Here is a 22,564-nt window from a genome sequence, read left to right as displayed (position 1 = left end):
TAGTCAATCTAATCACACTAGGACCACAGCCTTGTCTAACTCAATGAAACTAATCCTTGCCCGTGGGGCAAGCCAAGATGAGCGGGTCATGGTGGAGAGATCTGACAGAATGTCGTGCACTGGAGAAGGGAATGGCAAACCACTTCAGTATTCTTGCCTTGAGAACCCCATGAACAGTATGAAAAAGCAAAATGAAAGGATACTGAAAGAGGAACTCCCCATGTCAGTAGGTGCCCAATATGCTACTGGAGATCAGTGGAGAAATAACTCCAGAAACAATGAAGGGATGGAGCCAAAGTAAAAACAATACCCAGTTGTGGATATGACTGGTGATAGAAGCAAGGTTCGATGCTGTAAAGAGCAATATTGCATAGGAACCTGGAATGTCAGGTCCATGAATCAAGGCAAATTGGACGTGGTCAAACAAGTGATGGCAAGCATGAATGTTGACATTCTAGGAATCAGCGAACTAAAATGGACTGGAATGGGTGAATTTAACTCAGATGACCATTATATCTACTACTGCAGGCAGGAATCCCTCAGAAGAAATGGAGTAGCCATCATGGTCAACAGAAGAGTCCAAAATGCAGTACTTGGATGCATTCTCAAAAATGACAGAATGATCTCTGTTCGTTTCCAAGGCAAACCATTCAATATCACAGTAATCCAAGTCTATGCCCCAATGAGTAATGCTGAAGAAGCTGAAGTTGAACAGTTCTATGAAGACCTACAAGACCTTTTAGAACTAACACCCAAAAAAGATGTCATTTTCATTATAGGGGACTGGAAGGCAAAAGTAGGAAGTCAATAAACACCTGGAGTAACTGGCAAATTTGGCCTTGGAATTTGAAATGGAGCAAGGCAAAGATTAATAGAGTTTTGCCAAGAAAATGCACTGATCATAACAAACACCCTCTCCCAACAACACAAGAGAAGACTCTACACATGGAGATCACCAGATGGTCAACACTGAAATCAGATTGATTATATTCTTTGCAGCCAAAGATGGAGAAGCTCTATACAGTCAACATAAACAAGACCAGGAGCAGACTCTGGCTCAGATTATGAACTCCTTATTGCCAAATTCAGACTGAAAATGAAGAAAGTAGGGAAAACCACTAGACCATTCAGGTATGACCTAAATCAAATCCCTTATGATTATACAGTGGAAATGAGAAATAGATTTAAGGGCCTAGATCTGATAGATAGAGTGCCTGATGAACTATGGAATGAGGTTCGTGACATTGTACAGGAGGCAGGGATCAAGACCATCCCCATGGAAAAGAAATGCAAAAAAGCAAAATGGCTGTCTGAGGAGGCCTTAAAAATAGCTGTGAAAAGAAGAGAAGTGAAAATCAAAGGAGAAAAGGAAAGATATAAGCATCGGAATACAGAGTTCCAAAGAATAGCAAGAAGAGATAAGAAACCTTCCTCAGCAGTCAATGCAAAGAAACAGAGGAAAACAACAGAATGGGAAAGACAAGAGATCTCTTCAAGAAAATTAGAGATATCAAGGGAACATTTCATGCAAAGATGGGCTTGATAAAGGACAGAAATTGTATGGACCTAACAGAAGCAGAGGATATTAAGAAGATGTGTCAAGAATACACAGAAGAACTGTACAAAAAAGATCTTCATGACCCAGATAATCACGATGGTGTGATCACTGACCTAGAGCCAGACATCCTGGAATGTGAAGTCAAGTGGGCCTTAGAAAGCATCACTACAAACAAAGCTAGGGGCGGTGATGGAATTCCACTTGCGCTATTTCAAATCCTGAAAGATGATGCTGTGGAAGTCCTGCACTAAATATGACAGCAAATTTGGAAATCTCAGCAGTGGCCACAGGCCTGGAAAAGGTCAGTTTTCATTCTGATCCCAAAGAAAGGCAATGCCAAAGAATGCTCAAACTACCACACAATTGCACTCATCTCACACACTAAGAAAGCAATGCTCAAAATTCTCCAAGCCAGGCTTCAGTAATATGTGAACCGTGAACTTCCTGATGTTCAAACTGGTTTTAGAAAAGGCAGAGGAATTAGAGATCAAAGTGCCAACATCTGCTGGATCATGGAAAAAGCAAGAGAGTTCCAGAAAAACATCTGGTTCTGCTTTATTAACTATGCCAAAGCCTTTGACTGTGTGGCTCACAATAAACTGTGGAAAATTCTGAAAGAGATGGCAATACCAGACCACCTGATCTGCCTCTTGAGAAATTTGTACGCAGTTCAGGAAGCAACAGTTAGAACTGGACATGGAACAACACACTGGTTCCAAATAGGAAAAGGAGTATGTCAAGGCTGTATATTGTCACCCTGCTTATTTAACATCTATGCAGAGTACATCATGAGAAATGCTGGGCTGGAAGAAACACAAGCTGGAATCAAGTTTGCCAGGAGAAATATCAATAACCTCAGATATGCAGATGACTCCAGCCTTATGGCAGAAAGTGAAGAGGAACTCAAAAGCCTCTTGATGAAAGTGAAATTGGAGAGTGAAAAAGTTGGCTTACAGCTCAACATTCAGAAAACGAAGATCATGGCATCCAGTCCCATCGCTTCATGGGAAATAGATGGGGGAACAGTGGAATCAGTGTCAGACTTTATTTTTCTGGGCTCTAAAATCACTGCAGATGGTGACTGCAGCCATGAAATTAAAAGACACTTACTCCTTGGAAGGAAAGTTATGAACAACCTAGAAAGGAAATTCAAAAGCAGAGACATTATTTTGCCAACAAAAGTCTGTCTAGTCAAGGCTATGGTTTTTCCTGTGGTCATGAATGGATGTGAGACTTGGACTGTGAAGAAGGCTGAGAGCTGAAGAATTGATGCTTTTGAACTGTGGTGTTGGAGAAGACTCTTGAGAGTCCCTTGGACTGCAAGGAGATCCAACCAGTCCATTCTGAAGGAGATCAGCTCTGGGATTTCTTTGGAACGAATAATGCTAAAGCTGAAACTCCAGTGCTTTGGCCACCTTATGCGAAGAGTTGACTCATTGGAAAAGACTCTGATGCTGGGAGGCATTGGAGCAGGAGGAGGAGGGGACGACAGAGGATGAGATGGCTGGATGGCATCACTGAATCAATGGACCTGAGTCTGGGTGAACCCCGGGAATTGGTGATGGACAGTGGGGCCTGGCGTGCTGAGATTCATGAGGTCGCAAAGAGTCGGACACCACTGAGCGACTGAACGGAATTGAACTGAAGTAAACACATATATATGGAATTTAGAAAGATGGTAACGATAACCCTGTATGTGAGACAGCAAAAGAGACACAGATGTATGGAACTGTCTTTTGGAGTTTGTGGGAGAGGGAGAGGCTGGGATGATTTGGGAGAATGTCAATGATACATGTATATTGTATGTGAAACAAATCGCCAGTCCAAGTTCAATGCATGATACTGGATGCTCGGGGCTGGTGCACTGGGATGACCCAGAGGGATGATATGGGGTTGGGAGGTAGGAGGGGTTTCAAGATGGGGAACACATGTACACCTATGGAGGATTCATGTCAATGTATGGCAAAAGCAATACAATATTGTAAAGTAATTAGCCTCCAATTAAAATAAATAAATTAGGGGCGGAGCCAAGATGGCAGTGGAGTAGGACGCGGAGAACACTTTCTTCCCCACAAATTCATCAAAAGAGAATTTAAACGTCAAGTAAATTCCACAAAACAACTTCTGAATGCCGGCAGAGGACATCAGGCACCCAGAAAAGCAACCCAACTCTTTGAAAGGAGGTAGGAAAAAATATAAAAGACAAAAAAAGAGACAAAAGAGGGAGGGACGGAGTTCCGTCCCGGGAAGGGAGTCTTAAAAAGAGAGAAGTTTCCAAACACCAGGAAACCTTCTCACTGCTGAATCTGTGCCAAGCTTTGGAAGCACAGAGGGCAACATAACAGGGAGAAAAAATAAATAAACAATTAAAACTCGCAGACTGCGAACCCTATGGTAACTCCCCCAGCGGAGAATCAGCGCAGACGCCTGTACACGGCATTAGCAAGCGGGGGCTGGGCAGGGAGGCACGGCGCGGGCTGCATCGCTTAGAGTAAGAATCTGGCATGAATACCCTGAGCGCTATCTGAGTGAAATAATTTGGGCTAGCAAACCAGACTGTGGGATATCTACCACGCGAAAAGCCAGCCCTAACCTAAGACACCGCCAGGCCAGCACACGGAACAAAGGACTGAACAGAGATAGCCGGCTGAAGACCTTCCCCCTCCGGTGACAGGCAGCCAGAGCCAGAAGGGGGCAATCGCAGCCCCAAAAAGACATAATCTATAAAACTGTAAGCAGGCTTCTTTGCTAACTAAAACTTCTTGGGGGTCTGGACGGTCAACATCTGCCTGAGAAGGTGCGCCGGTTTTACACCCAGATAACCAAGTGGCGGGGAGGTGATAAGTCGCAGCATTGGCGCTCGCCAAACACCTCATCACCTGAGCTGCTCAGACCTGGGAAGAGCACAAAACGCAGGCCCAACCGAGTCTGTACCTCTGAGGACTACCTGAGTGCCTGAACCTGAGCAGCTTGGACCTGAGAGGTGCATGCAGCCCACGGCCAGCCTTGGATTGTTCCCGGCGGAACAACCTAGAGCCCAAGCAGTGTGGGCAGGGAGACTACACGCGCCATGAGTGGGGGCAGACCCAGTGTGGTTGAGGCACTGAGAACGCACGCCAGTGTTATTTGTTTGCAGCATCCCTCCCTCCCTCCCTCCCTCCCCACAGCGCGACTGAACAAGTGAGCCTAAAAAAAAAAAAAAAAAAAAGTGTCCTCCACCATCCCCTTTGTGTCAGGGCGGAAACCAGACACTGAAAAGACCAGCAAATGGAAGAAGCTATAACAGAGGGAAACGCCTTGGAAGCTACAGGCAATAGATTAAAACCCTGTGGTTACTACGGACTACATAGGAAGGGGCCTATAGATCTTGAGAAATATAAGTCAGACCAAGGAACTAGCCAAAAATGAACTGAACCCACAATACTCACAACAAAACCAGAGAAAGTCCTAGATATATTTTTACTATTTTTACGATCATTCTTTCTTTCTTTTTTTTTTAATTTAAAAAAAAAAAATTTAAGGCCTCTATTGTTCCTTTAATTTTCACTTTTATAACCTATTACTTTGCAAAAAAAAAAAGACCCTATTTTTTTCTTCTTCAGCAAACTTCATATATATATATATATATATATATATTTTTTTTTATAATTTTTTGACCTTTTTTTTTTCCTTCTTCTCTTTAACATTGTATTTTTGAAATTCCAAACTCTACTCTAGATTTTTAATTTTAGCTTTTTGGTATATGTTATCAATTTTGTACCTATATTTTTTTTTTATAATTTCTGTGACTTTTTTTTCCCTCTGTTTCTTTCTCTTCTTCTTTTCTATAAAATTGTATATCTGAAATTCCAAACTCTACTCTAGATTTTTAATTTATGCTTTTTGGTATTTGATATCAATTTTGTACCTGTATTTTCTTTATAATTTTTGTGACATTGTTTGTTTTTGTTTGCTTGTTTTCTCTCTTTATTTTTCTTCTTTTTTTTTAACATTGTAATTTTGAAATTCCAAACTCTACTCTAGATTTTTAACTTTTGCTTTTTGGTATTAGTTATCAATTTTATACCTGTATTTTCTTTATAATTTTTGCGACCTTGTTTGTTTTTCTTTGTTCATTTTTTCTCTTTCTTTCCCTTCTTCTTTTCCTTAACATCGTATTTTTGAAATTCCAAACTCTACTCTAGACTTTTAATTTTTGCTTTTATGTATTTGTTACCAATTTTGTACCTTTAAGAACCCAATCTTCAGGACCCATTTTTCACTAGGGAACGAGATTACTTGCTTGACTGCTCTCTCTCCCTTTGGACTCTCCGTTTTCTCCACCAGGTCGCCTGTATCTCCTCCCTAACCCCTCTCTGCTCTACCCAACTCTGTGAATTTCTGTGTGTTCCAGACGGTGGAGAACACTTAGGGAACTGATTACTGGCTGGATCTGTCTCCCTCCTTTTCATTTCCCCCTTTTATCCTTCTGGCCACCTCTGTCTCCTGCCTCCTTCTGCTCTTCTCTGTATAACTCCGTGAACATCTCTGAGCGGTGCAGTTGTGGAGTGCACACAAGGAAGTGACTACTGGCTAGCCCACTCTCTCCACTATTGATTCCACCTCATCTCATTTGGGTCACCTCTAACTCCCTCCTCCCTCTTCTCTTCTACATGTAACGCTGTGAACCTCTCTGAGTGACCCTCACAGTAGAGAAGCTTTTCATCTTTAATGTAGATGTTTTATCAATGGTGCTATATAGAAGGAGAAGTTTTGAGACTACTGTAAAAATAAGACTGAAAACCGGAAGCAGGAGGCTTAAGTCCAAACCCTGACTCCAGGGAACTCCTGACTCCAAGGAACATTAATTGACAGGAGCTCATCAAACGCCTCCATACCGACACTGAAACCAAGCACCACACAAGGGCCAACAAGTTCCAGGGCAAGACATACCAAGCAAATTCTCCAGCAACAAAGGAACACAGCCCTGAGCTTCAAGATACAGGCTGCCCAAAGTCACCCAAAAACCATAGACATCTCATAACTCATCACTGGACATTTCATTCCACTCCAGAGAGAAGAAATACAGCTCCACCCACCAGAACACCGACACAAGCTTCCCTAACCAAGAAACCTTGACAAGCCACCTGTACAAACCCACACACAGTGAGGAAATGCCACAATAAAGAGAACTCCACAAACTACCAGAATACAGAAAGGACACCCCAAACTCAGCAATTTAAACAAGAAGAAGAGACAGAGGAATACCCAGCAGATAAAGGAACACGATAAATGCCCACCAAACCAAACCAAAGAGGAAGAGATAGGGAATCTACCTGATAAAGAATTCCGAATAATGATAGTGAAATTGATCCAAAATCTTGAAATTAAAATGGAATCACAGATAAATAGCCTGGAGACAAGGACTGAGAAGATGCAAGAACGGTTTAACAAGGACCTAGAAGAAATAAAAAAGAGTCAATATATAATGAATAATGCAATAAATGAAATTAAAAACACTCTGGAGGCAACAAATACAATAACAGAGGCAGAAGATAGGATTAGTGAATTAGAAGATAGAATGGTAGAAATAAATGAATCAGAGAGGATAAAAGAAAAACGAATTAAAAGAAATGAGGACAATCTCAGAGACCTCCAGGACAATATTAAATGCTACAATATTCGAATCATAGGGGTCCCAGAAGAAGACAAAAAGAAAGACCATGAGAAAATACTTGAGGAGATAATAGTTGAAGGAAGGAAAGGAAATAATCACCCAAGTCCAAGAAACCCAGAGTGTCCCAAACAGGATAAACCCAAGGCGAAACACCCCAAGACACATAGTAATCAAATTAACAAAGATCAAACACAAAGAACAAATATTAAAAGCAGCAAGGGAAAAACAACAAATAACACACAAGGGGATTCCCATAAGGATAACAGCTGATCTTTCAATAGAAACTCTTCAAGCCAGGAGGGAATGGCAAGACATACTTAAAATGATGAAAGAAAATAACCTATAGCCCAGATTATTGTATCCAGCAAGGATCTCATTCAAGTATGAAGGAGAAATCAAAAGGTTTTCAGACAAGCAAAAGCTGAGAGTATTCTGCACCACCAAACCAGCTCTCCAACAAATACTAAAGGATATTCTCTAGACAGGAAACATAAAAACGATATATAAATTAGAACCAAAAACAATAAAGGAAATGGCAACAGGATCATACTTATCAGTAATTACCTTAAATGTAAATGGGTTGAATGCTCCAACCAAAAGACAAAGACTGGCTGAATGGATACAAAAACAAGACCCCTACATATGTTGTCTACAAGAGACCCACCTCAAAACAGGGGACACATACAGACTGAAAGTGAAGGGCTGGAAAAAGATTTTCCATGCAAATAGGGACCAAAAGAAAGCAGGAGTAGCAATACTCATATCAGATAAAATAGACTTTAAAACAAAGGCTGTGAAAAGAGACAAAGAAGGTCACTACATAATGATCAAAGGATCAATCCAAGAAGAAGATATAACAATTATAAATATATATGCACCCAACACGGGAGCACCGCAGTATGTAAGACAAATGCTAACAAGTATGAAAGGAGAAATTAACAATAACACAATAATAGTGGGAGATTTTAATACCCCACTCACACCTATGGATAGATCTACTAAACAGAAGATTAACAAGGAAACACAAACTTTAAACAATACAATAGACCAGTTAGACCTAATTGATACCTATAGGACATTTCATCCCAAAACAATGAATTTCACCTTTTTCTCAAACACACATGGAACCTTCTACAGGATAGATCACATTCTGGGCCATAAAGATAGACTTGATAAATTCAAAAAAAAAAAAAAAATAGAAATCATTCCAAGAGTATTTTCTGACCACAATGCAGTAAGATTAGATCTCAATTACAGGAGAAAAACTATTAAAAATTGCAACATATGGAGGCTGAACAACACGCTGCTGAATAACCAACAAATCACAGAAGAAATCAAAAAAGAAATCAAAATTTGCATATAAATGAATGAAAATGAAAACACAACAACCCAAAACCTGTGGGACACGGTAAAAGCAGTCCTAAGGGGAAAGTTCATAGCAATACAGGCACATCTCAAGAAACAAGAAAAAAGTCAAATAAATAACCTAACTCTACACCTAAAGCAACTAGAAAAGGAAGAAATGAAGAACCCCAAGGTTAGTAGAAGGAAAGAAATCTTAAAAACTTAGAGCAGAAATAAATGCAAAAGAAACAAAAGAGACCATAGCAAAAATCAACAAAGCCAAAAGCTGGTTCTTTGAAAGGATAAATAAAATTGACAAATCATTAGCCAGCCTCATCAAGAAACAAAGGGAGAAAAATCAAATCAATGAAATTAGAAATGAAAATAGAGAGATCACAACAGACAACACAGAAATACAAAGGATCATAAGAGATTACCATCAACAATTATATGCCAATAAAGTGGACAACGTGGAAGAAATGGACAAATTCTTAGAAAAGTACAACTTTCCAAAACTCGACCAGGAAGAAATAGAAAATCTTAACAGACCCATCACAAGCACGGAAATTGAAACTGTAATCAAAAATCTTCCAGCAAACAAAAGCCCAGGTCCAGACGGCTTCACAGCTGAATTTTACCAAAAATTTAGAGAAGAGCTAACACCTATCCTGCACAAACTCTTCCAGAAAATTGCAGAGGAAGGTAAACTTCCAAACTCATTCTATGAGGCCACCATCATACTAATACCAAAACCTGAAAAAGATCCCACAAAAAAAGAAAACTACAGGCCAATATCACTGATGAACATAGATGCAAAAATCCTTAACAAAATTCTAGCAATCAGAATCCAACAACACATTAAAAAGATCATACACCATGGCCAAGTGGGCTTTATCCCAGAGATGCAAGGATTCTTCAATATCCGCAAATCAATCAATGTAATACACCACATTAACAAATTGAAAAATAAAAACCATATGATTATCTCAATAGATGCAGAGAAAGCCTTTGACAAAATTCAACATCCATTTATGATAAAAACTCTCCAGAAAGCAGGAATAGAAGGAACATACCTCAACATAATAAAAGCTATATATGACAAACCCACAGCAAACATTATCCTCAATGGTGAAAAATGGAAAGCATTTCCTCTAAAGTCAGGAACAAGACAAGGGTGCCCACTTTCACCATTACTATTCAACAAAGTTTTGGAAGTTTTGGCCACAGCAATCAGAGCAGAAAAAGAAATAAAAGGAATACAAATTGGAAAAGAAGAAGTAAAGCTCTCACTGTTTGCAGATGACATGATCCTCTACATAGAAAACCCTCAAGACTCCACCAGAAAATTACTAGAACTAATCAATGACTATAATAAAGTTGCAGGATATAAAATCAACACCCAGAAATCCCTTGCATTCCTATACACTAATAATGAGAAAACAGAAAGAGGAATTAAGGAAACAATTCCATTCACCATTGCAACGGAAAGAATAAAATACTTAGGAATATATCTACCTAAAGAAACAAAAGACCTATATATAGAAAACTATAAAACACTGGTGAAAAAAATCAAAGAGGACACTAATAGATGGAGAAATATACCATGTTCATGCATTGGAAGAATCAATATAGTGAAAATGAGTATACTACCCAAAGCAATTTATAGATTCAAGGCAATCCCTATCAAACTACTAACGGTATTCTTCACAGAGCTAGAACAAATAATTTCACAATTTGTATGGAAATACAAAAAACCTCGAATAGTCAAAGCTATTTTGAGAAAGAAGAATGGAACTGGAGGAATCAACCTACCTGACTTCAGGCTCTACTACAAAGCCACAGTTATCAAGACAGTATGGTACTGGCACAAAGACAGAAGTATAGATCAATGGAACAAAATAGAAAGCCCAGAGATAAATCCACACACATATGGACACCTTATCTTTGACAAAGGAGGCAAAAATATACAATGAATTAAAGACAATCTCTTTAACAAGTGGTGCGGGGAAATCTGGTCAACCACTTGTAAAAGAATGAAAGTAGAACACTTTCTAACACCATACACAAAAATAAACTCAAAATGGATTAAAGATCTACACGTAAGACCAGAAACTATAAAACTCCTAGAGGAGAACATAGGCAAAACACTCTCTGACATACATCACAGCAGGATCCTCTATGACCCACCTCCCAGAATATTGGAAATAAAAGCAAAAATAAACAAATGGGACCTAATTAACCTTAAAAGCTTCTGCACTTCAAAGGAAACTATTAGCAAGGTGAAAAGACAGCCTTCAGAATGGGAGAAAATAATAGCAAAAGAAGCAACTGACAAACAACTAATCTCAAAAATATACAAGCAACTCCTACAGCTCAACTCCAGAAAAATAAATGACCCAATCAAAAAATGGGCCAAAGAACTAAATAGACATTTCTCCAAAGAAGACATACAGATGGCTAACAAACACATGAAAAGATGCTCAACATCACTCATTATCAGAGAAATGCAAATCAAATCCACTATGAGGTACCATTTCACGCCAGTCAGAATGACTACAATCCAAAAGTCTATAAATAATAAATGCTGGAGAGGGTGTGGAGAAATGGGAACCCTCTTACACTGTGGTGGGAATGCAAACTAGTACAGCCACTCTGGAGAACAGTGTGGAGATTCCTTAAAACACTGGCAATAGAAATGCCATATGACCCAGAAATCCCACTGCTGGGTATACACACTAAGGAAACCAGAAGGGAAAGAGACACGTGTACCCCAATGTTCATCACAGCACTGTTTATAATAGCCAGGACATGGAAGCAACCTAGATGTCCATCAGCAGATGAATGGATAAGAAATCCATGGTACATATACACAATGGAGTATTACTCAGCCATTAAAAAGAATACATTTGAATCAGTTCTAATGAGGTGGATGAAACTGGAGCCTATTATACAGAGTGAAGTAAGCCAGAAAGAAAAACACCAATACACTACACTAACGCATATATATGGAATTTAGAAAGATGGTAACAGTAACCTTGTGTACGAGACAGTAAAAGAGACACTGATGTATAAAACAGTCTTATGGACTCTGTGGGAGAGGGAGAAGGTGGGAAGATTTGGGAGAATGGCATTGAAACATGTAAAATATCATGTATGAAACGAGTTGCCTGTCCAGGTTCGATGCACGATACTGGATGCTTGGGGCTGGTGCACTGGGACGACCCAGAGGGATGGTATGGGGAGGGAGGAGGGAGGAGGGTTCAGGATGGGGAACACATATGTACCTGTGGCAGATTCATTTTGATATTTGGCAAAACTAATACAATTATGTAAAGTTTAAAAATAAAATAAAATTAAAAAAATAAAATAAAATTAATTAATTAAAATAATAAAAAAAATTAAAAGGAATTATTTCTTTATTATTTTATTTAATGATAAACTGCAAGTGATTATAGGAGGATAAAACATGCTTATCAATCATTATACAAATTCCTATGAATATGCTTTTCATAGTCCTTCTGGAGAGAGGAAATGGATGTGGAAGGAAAAATACATACATGCATCCATGCATGCATATAGACATACATACAAAGAGACAATCTGTTCAGGCTTCTATGATAAAAGTACCATGAACTGAGTAGCTCATGCCAAGATGGGCGCAATAAAGGACAGAAATGGTATGGACCTAACAGAAACAGAAGAGATTAAGAAGAGGTATCAAGAATACACAGAAGAACTATTTAAAAAAGATCTTAATGACCTGTATAACCATAATTGTCTTATCAGTCACCTACAGACTGACATACTGGAGTTTGAAGCCAAGTGGGCCTCACTACAAAAAAAGCTAGTGGGGGTGATGGAATTCCAGCTGAGCTATTTCAAATCCTAAAGATGGTGCTGTCGAAGTGTTGCACTCAATATGCCAGCAAATTTGGAAAGCTCAGCAGTGGTTATAGGGCTGGAAAAGGTCAGTTTTTATTTCAGTCCCAAAGAAGGGCAATGCCAAAGATGCTCAAACTACCACACAATAGCACTCATTTCACATGCTAACAAGGCAATGCTCAAAATTCTTCAAGCTAGGCTTCCACAGTATGTGAATTGAGAACTTAGAGATGTACAAGCTGGATTTAGGAAAGGCAGAGGAATCAGAGATCAAACTGCTAACATCCATTGGATCATAGAAAAAGCAAGAGAATTCCAGAATAATATTTATTTCTGCTTAGTTAACTACACTAAAGACTTCAACTGTGTGGATCACAACAAATTATGGAAAATTCTTAAAGAGTTCGAAGTACCAGACCACTTTACCTGGCTCCTGAGAATCCTGTATACAAGTCAAGAAGCAACAGTTAGAACCTGACATGGAACAGTGGACTGGTTTAAAATTGGGAAAGGAATACAGCAAGGCTGAATACTGTCACCCTGCTTATTTAACTTATATGCAGAGTACATCATGTGAAATGCTGGGTAGATGAAGCACAAAGTGGAATCAAGATTACCTGAAGGAATATCAATAACCTCAGATATGAAGATGACACCACAGTTATGGCAGAAAGCAAAGAGGAACTAAAGAGCTTCTTGATGAAGGTAAAAGAGGAGAGTGAAAAAGCTCGCTTAAAACTCAACATTCAGAAAACTAAGATCATGGCATCCAGTTCCATCACTTCATGGCAAATAGATGGGAAAACAATGGAAACAGTGAAATAATTTATTTTTTGGGGATCCAAAATCACTGTAGATGGTGACTGAAGCCACAAAATTAAAAGACCCTTGTTCCTTGGAAGAAAAGCTATGACCAACCTAGACAGCTTATTAAAAAGCAGAGATATTACTCTGCCAGCAAAGGTCCATATAGTCAAAGATATCATGAAATTAAAAGATTCTTGCTCTTTGGAATAAAAGCTATGACCAACGTAGACATCATATTAAAAAGCAGAGACATTACTTTGCCAGAAAATGTCCATCTAGGCAAAGCTATGGTTTTTCCAGTAGTCATGTATGGATGTGAGAGTTGGACTATAAAGAAAGCTGAGCACAGAAGAATTGATGCTTTTGAATTGTGGTGTTGTAGAATACTCTTGAGAATCCCTTGGACTACAAGGAGAGCCAACTAGTCAATCCTAAAGGAAATCAGTCCTGAATATTCATTGGAATGACTGAGACTGAAGCTGAAATTCCAAAACTTTGGCCACCTGATGGTGGCCACAGACAGATAAAAATTTGGTGACTTCCTTCACTTTAACCAGGCTGCTTTCTGTCCTTTTATTATTATATTGACTTCCATTTTCTCTTAGAAATTACTAGATTTCAAATCCAATTCTTAAATAGGTATCATTTTTATAGCCCATTTTATAAACTTACATGTGCCCTAAATGACACGTGAAAGTTTTTTCATTTAGACATTGTAAATACAGAAAGTTTAGAAACAGTCCAATCTTCTATCAATAAGTGATTGGTTGAAATATAAAAATATTTCTCAGGGAAATGTCATATGGATGTGAAAAAGAATGTTACCTCTCTATGTAGTGAGATGGAAACATGTCCAGTATAAATATAAGTGAAAAAGTCAAGGTGCAGAAGAGAGTATATGGTGTATGAGCTATAGTATTTTTTTAAAGGGTAAGAGAATATATATATATATATATATATATATATATATATATATATATTTCACATGAATATATATATACACACATATATTCACATAAATAAACCTACCAATAAAGGATGAATGATGCTTCAATAAATGAATAGACGAGGGACAAGAATGAAGTTCAGACCCCATACTGATATTCAGCTAGCATGCACAAATCAAGCCATATTTTTTGATAAAAAACTTCCAAAAGTGTTGGTAAATGGCACCTATATTGTTTACCCTACACCTTAAATGTCACTCTGGCCTCCTCCCCTAAAGCCCCAGGAACTCACAAGGAGTCAAATGCTAAAATATGAGAAGTATAAAAGACTTATTGAGGGAAACACTGGTGAGAAGTAAAGGAAAAGGGGAGCAGGAGTAGGTGGGGAGAGCCTTCAAACTACCATGCAGTTTTGGCTGCTGTGAAAGGAAAACAAAAAGAAAGGAGAGATGAGTAGGAAGAGCCACACTGCACTGTAGCTCAGAGAAAGTTTCAACTAGGCTAATGAGGAGCGCAGGATTCTGTGTTGGGCAGGAATATCCTGGCCTTAGTGCTTCCATGGTGCTCAATTACTGGCTGGGAGCAGTCTAGTGAGAGTGTGGACACAGATTTCACACTGGTGGATTTCAAATTTGCAACAGCAAATTTGCAACAGAAACTGTCAGGTGACTACACTGCTCACAACAGGATCTCCAAGTGACACCTGAGCAGCAAACTCCCATAACTATCAATACAAGGAGCCACTTCTCCATCCATATTCGCTCCTCCAAAGTTTGTCTGTGCTTCCCCTTCTTAGGGGAACTTTAAAGGAGAAGGTATAAACATTTCTTCTCCCAAAGAAAATATATAGACACATGAAAAATGTTCAATATTGCTAATTATTAGAGAATTGCAAATCAAAACTACAATGAACATCACCTCATACCAGTCATAATGGCCATCATTAAAAAGTCAACAGACAAATACATGAAGAATACATCTAGACGGGGCTTCCAAGATGGTGGAGGAATAAGATAAGGAGATCATCTCCCTCTCCACAAATACATCAAAACTTCATCTGCATATGCAACAGCTACAGAACACCTTCTGAACAAAGCAGAAGAACCCAGACTTCAAAAAGACAAGCCGATCTCCTTAGAATGAGGAAGGGCAAAAGATGAAGATTTAAAAAAGAGAGAGATAAAAGATTTTAGGACAGAGAACTGTGCTCCCAGAAGGGAGTCCTGAAAAGTTTCCACACACTCACAGACCCCCACATGGGTGGGGATAGGAAGGAACTTGGGAATTTCAGTGGGGAACAAAGCAACAGGTGCTCAGAAGGCAAAGCAGAAAGAATTCACAATGAACAGCACTTCCCAGTCAAGAAAAGGCTTACGTGTTCATGCCTACAGCAGTGAATGGGGGCTGGGTGATCAGGCTCAGGCTTTGGGGGTTGGGCTCAAGGAGAGGACTGCAGTTGACTCCGATGAAGATACTCTGAGGGGGCTAGTACGACACAGCTGAAGGAATCCAGAGAAAAGCCTGGACCTCCCAGAGAGGCAAGAGATCATTGCTGCTGGTACATTCTAATACCACATGCTTGCAAAGAGCAGCTGTGCCCCCAGTGGTGGCCAACAAATTCAGCAGGAGTACCAGTGGTGGGCCTAGATTCAACTGCAGTTTACTATCTCAGATGGGAAAGCATAAGCCAGTAGTCATTGCCAAACCCAGGGAGAGTGCCTGAGTCAGTGGACAAAATGCTGAAACTAAGTAGTCCTGACCCCAGAGGTGACAGCTGCCACCAAGTTGTTAATGGGCACAGGGCTTATACCTTGCTAGGAGCCTGATCAGCTTGGATCAACCTAGGGACCCATGATTCTAGGCCAGTTCCTTGAGGGAAGTGCACAACCTCCTTCAGACTGTAAAAAAATCTGGCATGTATCTAATGCCACATGCAGTCCCTATACTACATCCTAATTGTGGCTGTCATACCACCTCTCCCCACTTGACTGAGCAAATTAGCTCTAATAAGCCTCATCCCTTGTCTGGGCAGTGAAGAGAAACCAGAAGGTACCCTACAAGCAGAGGCAGGCACAAAACCAAAGCAGAATACCTGGGGTTGTGTGACCAAAGAAGAAGAAGGGAATGAACTCCAGCAGCCACAGGTGCAGCAGATTAAATCCCCACAGTTAGCCTGAGACTGTGGACTATGGGGCAATTATTGACTCTGGAAGCAAGTACAAATTAGAGTAAGGCCAAATCTGAATCTGAGCTGATCTCACACTGCCCACAACAGGTCCAGAGATATTCCTAGAAATCAGTTCAGTTCAGTTGCTCAGTCATGTCCAACTCTTTGCAACCCCATGGACTGCAGCATGCCAGGTCTCCCTGTCCATCACCAACTCCTGGAGTTTACTCAAACTGATGTCCATTGAGCCAGTGATGCCATCCAACCATCTCATCCTCTGTCATTCCCTTCTCTTCCCACCTTCAATCTTTCCCAGCATCAGGGTCTTTTCAAATGAGTTAGTTCTTCCCATCAGGTGGCCAAAGTATTGGAGTTTCAGCTTCAGCATCAGTCCTTCCAATAAATATTCAGGATGGATTTCCTTTAGGATGGACTGGTTGTATCTCCTTGCAGTCCAAGGGACTCTCAAGAGTCTTCTCCAACACCACAGTTCAAAAGCATCAATCCCTCAGTGCTCAGCTTTCTTTATAGTCTAACTCTAACATCCATACATGACTACTGGAAAAACCATAGCCTTGACTAGATGGACCTTTGTTGGCAAAGTGATGTCTCTGGGTCCTACACCTTCACCATGAAATCATATGCTCCACTAAAAACCCTCCTGCCATCATATTGAACACAGTGGACTGCTGCTACATGACCCATCAACACATGTAAACACTGGCCTGTCTCAATATCCCAACCCTAAGGGTGGCACCTCGAGAACCACTAACAACTCTTTTTTATCATGGAGATGCATAGAACAGACGGTGGAATTATGATCATATAAGGTGTGTATACATTCTCCCATGTCTGCATTCCAAACTTTGAGAGTCCAATCTGTAGATCCACTAATGATGATATTGTCTTTCATATGTGATGGCCATACTCCACCTGTGTGTCCCACTAATATCCTCAGACATTTGCCTGTGACTACTGACCAAACTTTTAAATTGTTGTCATCAGAACCACTAACTATTTAGTTACCACAAAACCATAAGCATGTGATCATGTGATCATCATGTCCTTTCAGCACCTTAGGAGACTTGAGTTCTCCTCGCCTCCAGTTAGTATCAATTCTGCACTGTCTGATGTATGCATTTTTCCATGGACTATGAATGAAATCTGATTTTATTAATTTTCTTCTCTTGATGTACAACTGTTCACCAATACCCTTTTCTTTGCATTTTTCTCTCCAGAGAAGGTTGTCTTCAGCCAATATTCTCCAGTAAAGACAAGTCTGAGCTGCTTGTAGCAGGTCTTTAGGTTCCAGGAATTAAAGCACATACAGTGTCAGCTCTTTAGGGAGCAAGGAAATGAAGTCTTATTGAAACTGGGATTCTATCACTTGCATCATATGTCTTACATATGATGTTTACTGCTATCAATAAGTTCATCTAAGGCAAGAAATTTCTCTGGTCCACTCCAGCTCTGAAACATTTTCAACCATTCCTGGAGGCCTAGAGGTGGTTGCAAAGAAGTAATCCCATGTTGTTGTTGCCCTTGACCATTGGCTGCTCTCAGGTCTCCAAAAGTTGTTGGTGTTCCTGAACATGGTACAAGCCCAGTGGTACTTGTATATTCTGAGACTTTGCATGGTTGCTTTCCCAAAGAAAAACGGCAGATCTCAGAACCATGGTCCAACTTTCTTTTCATTTCTGTTGTCTTTGTATAGAACTGGGAGGAGAGCTAGTGAATAGGCAGGTCCACAATACTATTAGAGTTTGTGACACTGTTACTATGTGTATGTTCATCTTCCCTGCTGCTGTCATCAGACTGATACAAATCATCACTCTCCTAGTCCATTTCTTCTTCTTCCTCATCCTCCTCATATTGTTCACCAGCATTTTCTTCCTCTTCCTCCTGTTCTTCCTGGTTTCTGGAGGAGTACTTATCTACCAAAATAAACCAGTTGTTGTTTCCTTCCAACTGTCCTTGCTGGGAATAATTTTGGTGTCCAGGTCTAGGTTCTGCTTCAACGACTTCACCATTCCTCACAGTGTGCTCTGCCTCTTGGTGTCTGAGCTGCTGCTGCTGCTGTTCCTCTTCCACCACATGATTCATCTACTCCTCATCTGCCTGGCTTGAGGAAGGATTACCTCTCAGAGAGCCTCCAGTTTGTTGTCTTTTGCTGCCCACAGAGAGCAGCTCCTGATTCATTTCCAAAAGCCAGCTTGCTACTTCTTGGACCTTGGCTAGACTATCAGAAGATGCAAAGGTTTTCACATTCCTCTGACCCACTTCCGGCAATTTATTTTAAGGAAGTGTTCCAAATATTTGATAGCCTTTTATAAATCTCACTGATGATTGAGACTCCACTTTAGAGAAGAACTGGTGGTGCTGAGAAAGTAGGGTGCTTCCTGTCCTCCTCGGGACCAAGGGAGCAGCCACAGCAGCTCCAGTGCGTTACTGAGCAAGAAACGGGGCTGGGATCACCAAGCCGGGCCACCCGGGTCTCTTCCACAGAGGCAGCTGGTGCCCTGCTTACCTCCTCTTTTCCTCTTTCTGGGTCTCTTCAAGCTGGGTCTTTTGCCTGTCCCAGACCACTCTCCCCGACAGTCACGTTTGGGAGGCTCCGGATTTTTGTTTTATAGTTTCTTCTGGGTGGAGGCTGCGGTCCCCGCCCCCACACACCTGCCCCAGCACCGCAGCCCTTAGGCCTGGGGCAGGGAGGGAGCTCTAAGAACTCCTCCCTGAGCCAAGCCAAGAAGCCAGGAGTCCGGCTACTGGCCGAGAAAGAAGACCCCCAAGGGGTCAGAGGGCAGGGGGGAAGGAAGGAAAGTACTGCAGCACCGGTCCTGCTGTCCCCGCTGCCCCAGATACGGCTTCACATTGGGGTACCCACCCCCACCCCCACCCCCGTCAGGGGGTGTTTGCCTAGCTTGAAGCCCCAGCTATTACACTCCGGGGGCGAGATGTTACAGCCTCCTGCATAGCATCAGAAAGAATGAAACAACAAGAAAAAGAGTTCCCTAAGGATGGTCAACACTGAAATCAGATTCATTATATTCTTTGCAGCCAAAGATGGAGAAGCTCTATAGAGTCAACATAAACAAGACCAGGAGCTGACTGTGGCTCAGATCATGAAATCCTTATTGCCAAATTCAGACTGAAATTGAAGAAAGTAGGGAAAACCACTAGACCATTCAGGTATGACCTAAATCAAATCACTTATGATTATATAGTGGAAGTGAGAAATAGATTTAAGGGCCTAGATCTGGTAGATAGAGTGCCTGATGAACTATAGAATGAGGTTCGTGACATTGTATGAACAGGAGACAGGGATCAAGATCATCCCCGTGGAAAAGAAATGCAAAAAAGCAAAATGACTCTCTGGGGAGGCCTTACAAATAGCTGTGAAAAGAAGAGAAGCGAAAAGCAAAGGAGAAAAGGAAAGATATAAGCATCTGAATGCAGAGTTCCAAAGAATAGCAAGAAGACTTAAGAAAGCCTTCCTCAGTGATCAATGCAAAGAAATAGAGGAAAACAACAGAATGGGAAAGACTAGAGATCTCTTCAAGAAAATTAGAGATACCAAGGGAACATTTCATGCAAAGATGGGCTCAATAAAAGACAGAAATGGCATGGACCTAACAGAAGCAGAAGATATTAAGAAGAGGTGGCAAGAATACACAGAAGAACTTAAAAAAAAAATATCTTCACAACCCAGATAATCACGATGGTGTGATCAATGACCTGGAGCCAGACATCCGGGAATGTGAAGTCAAGTGGGCCTTAGAAAGCATCACTATGAACAAAACTAGGGGAGGTGATGGAATTCCAGTTGAGCTATTTCAAATCCTGAAAGATGATGCTGTTAAAGTTCTGCACCCAATATGCCAGCAAATTTGGAACACTCAGCAGTGGCCACAGGACTGGAAAAGGTCAGTTTTCATTCCAATCCCATATAAAGGCAATGCCAAAGAATGCTCAAACTACCGCACAATTGCACTCATCTCACACGCTAGTAAAGTAATGCTCAAAATTCTCCAAGCCAGGCTTCAGCAATATGTGAACCATGAACTTCCTGATGTTCAAGCTGGTTTCAAAAAAGGCAGAAGAACCAGAGATCAAATTGCCAACATCCACTGGATCATGGAAAAAGCAAGAGAGTCCAAGAAAAAGCATCTATTTCTGCTTTATTGACTATGCCAAAGCCTTTGACTGTGTGGATCACAATAAACTGTGGAAAATTCTGAAAGAGATGGGAATACCAGACCACCTGACCTGCCTCCTGAGAATTTTGTATACAGGTCAGGAAGCAACAGTTAGAACTGGACATGGAACAACAGACTGGTTCCAAATAGGAAAAGGAGTACATCAATGTTGTATATTGTCACCCTGCTTATTTAACCTATATGCAGACTACATCATGAGAAACTCTGGACTGGAAGAAACACAAGCTGGAATCAAGATTGCTGGGAGAAATATCAATAACCTCAGATATGCAGATGACACCCCCCTTATGGCAGAAAGTGAAGAGGAACTAAAAAGCCTCTTGATGAAAGTGAAAGTGGAGAGTGAAAAAGTTGGCTTAAAGCTCAACATTCAGAAAACGAAGATCATGGCATCTGGTCCCATCACTTCATGGGAAATAGATGTGGAAATAGTGGAAACAGTCTCAGACTTTATTTTTGGGGGATCCAAAATCACTGCAGATGGTGACTGCAGCCATGAAATTAAAAGACGCTTACTCCTTGGAAGGAAAGTTATGACCAATCTAGATAGCATATTCAAAAGCAGAGACATTACTTTGCCAACAAAGGTTAGTCTACTCAAGGCTATGGTTTTTCCAGTAGTCATATATGGATGCTAGAGTTGGACTCTGAAGAAGGCTGAGCACTGAAGAATTGATGTTTTTGAACTGTGGTGTTGGAGAAGACTCCTGAGAGTCCCTTGGACTGCAAGGAGATCCAACCAGTCCATTCTGAAGGAGATCAGCCCTGGGATTTCTTTGGAAGGAATGATGCTGAAGCTGAAACTCCAGTACTTTGGCCACCTCATGGGAAGAGTTGACTCATTGGAAAAGACTCTGATGCTGAGAGGCATTGGGGGCAGGAGGAGAAGGGGACGACAGAGGATGAGATGGCTGGATGGCATCACTGACTCGATGAACGGGAGTCTGGGTGAACTCTGGGAGTTGGTGATGGACAGGGAGGCCTGGTGTGCTGTAATTCATGGGGTCGCAAAGAGTCGGACACGACTGAGTGACTGAACTGAACTGAACTGAAGGAGGTGAAAGGAAAAGGCAATGGCGCCTCACTCCAGTAGTCTTGCCTGGAAAACCCCATGGATGGAGGAGCCTGGTGGGCTACAGTCCATGGGGTCGGTAAGAGTCGGACACGACTGAGGGATTTCACTTTCACTTTTCACTTTCATGCATTGGAGAAGGAAATGGCAACCCACTCCAGTGTTCTTGCCTGGAGAATCCAAGGGACGATGGGGCCTGGGAGGCTGCCATCTATGGGGTCACACAGAATTGGACACGACTGAAACGACTTAGCAGCAGCACCAGCAGCAAGGAGGTGAAAGACCTATACTCTGAACAGTATAGAAAATTGATGAAAGAATTTGAAGATTCTATAATGAAACGGAAAGACATCCAATGTTCTTGGAATGGAAGGATTCATATTTTTTAAATGTTCATATTACCCGTATAATCTACTGATTTAATGGAATCCCTATCAAAATATCCATGACATTTTTCACAGAAGTATAACAAATAATCCTAAAATTCAGATGAAACACAAAAGACACAGAATTGCAAAATGAACTTGAGAAAAGGGGAGAAAGTTGGAGTTATAACCCTCCTGGGCTGAAGAATATAAAACAAATCTCTAGTAATCAAAATAGCATGGTACTGACACAAAAGCAAATGTATAGATCAATTGAACAGAATACAGAGCCCAGAAGTACCCACGCACCAGTGGCCAACTAATCCATGACAAAGTAGGCAAGAATATATAATGGAAAAAGAGTGTCTCTTCTACATGTGGTGTTAAAACAACAACAACAACTTGGACATCGGGGTGAGGGAGACAGTGAGCTGAGCTGCTGTGAGGTGAGGAGTGCTGGCTCCGCTTGGTGCTGCCCCCGCTCCCAGCTCTCGCATGTGTCACTGTGGCTGGGACCCCCTCCATCCAACTTGGGAGTCCCTCACCCCA

The 22,564-nt window shown here is 40.9% G+C and overlaps 1 pseudogene; it reads right to left on the bottom strand.

Annotated features, from left to right (window-relative positions):
- Positions 1-14,695: 14,695 nt before the first annotated feature.
- LOC129640071 (F-box/WD repeat-containing protein 7-like) lies at positions 14,696-18,634 on the bottom strand (annotated as a pseudogene).
- Positions 18,635-22,564: the final 3,930 nt, after the last annotated feature.

This window comes from Bubalus kerabau, chromosome X (genome assembly GCF_029407905.1).
Source record: "Bubalus kerabau isolate K-KA32 ecotype Philippines breed swamp buffalo chromosome X, PCC_UOA_SB_1v2, whole genome shotgun sequence".
Classification (NCBI taxonomy): Eukaryota; Metazoa; Chordata; class Mammalia; order Artiodactyla; family Bovidae; genus Bubalus; species Bubalus kerabau.
The sequence above is the reverse complement of the archived record's forward strand: the minus strand, read 5'-3'. Positions and strand labels throughout refer to the sequence as shown.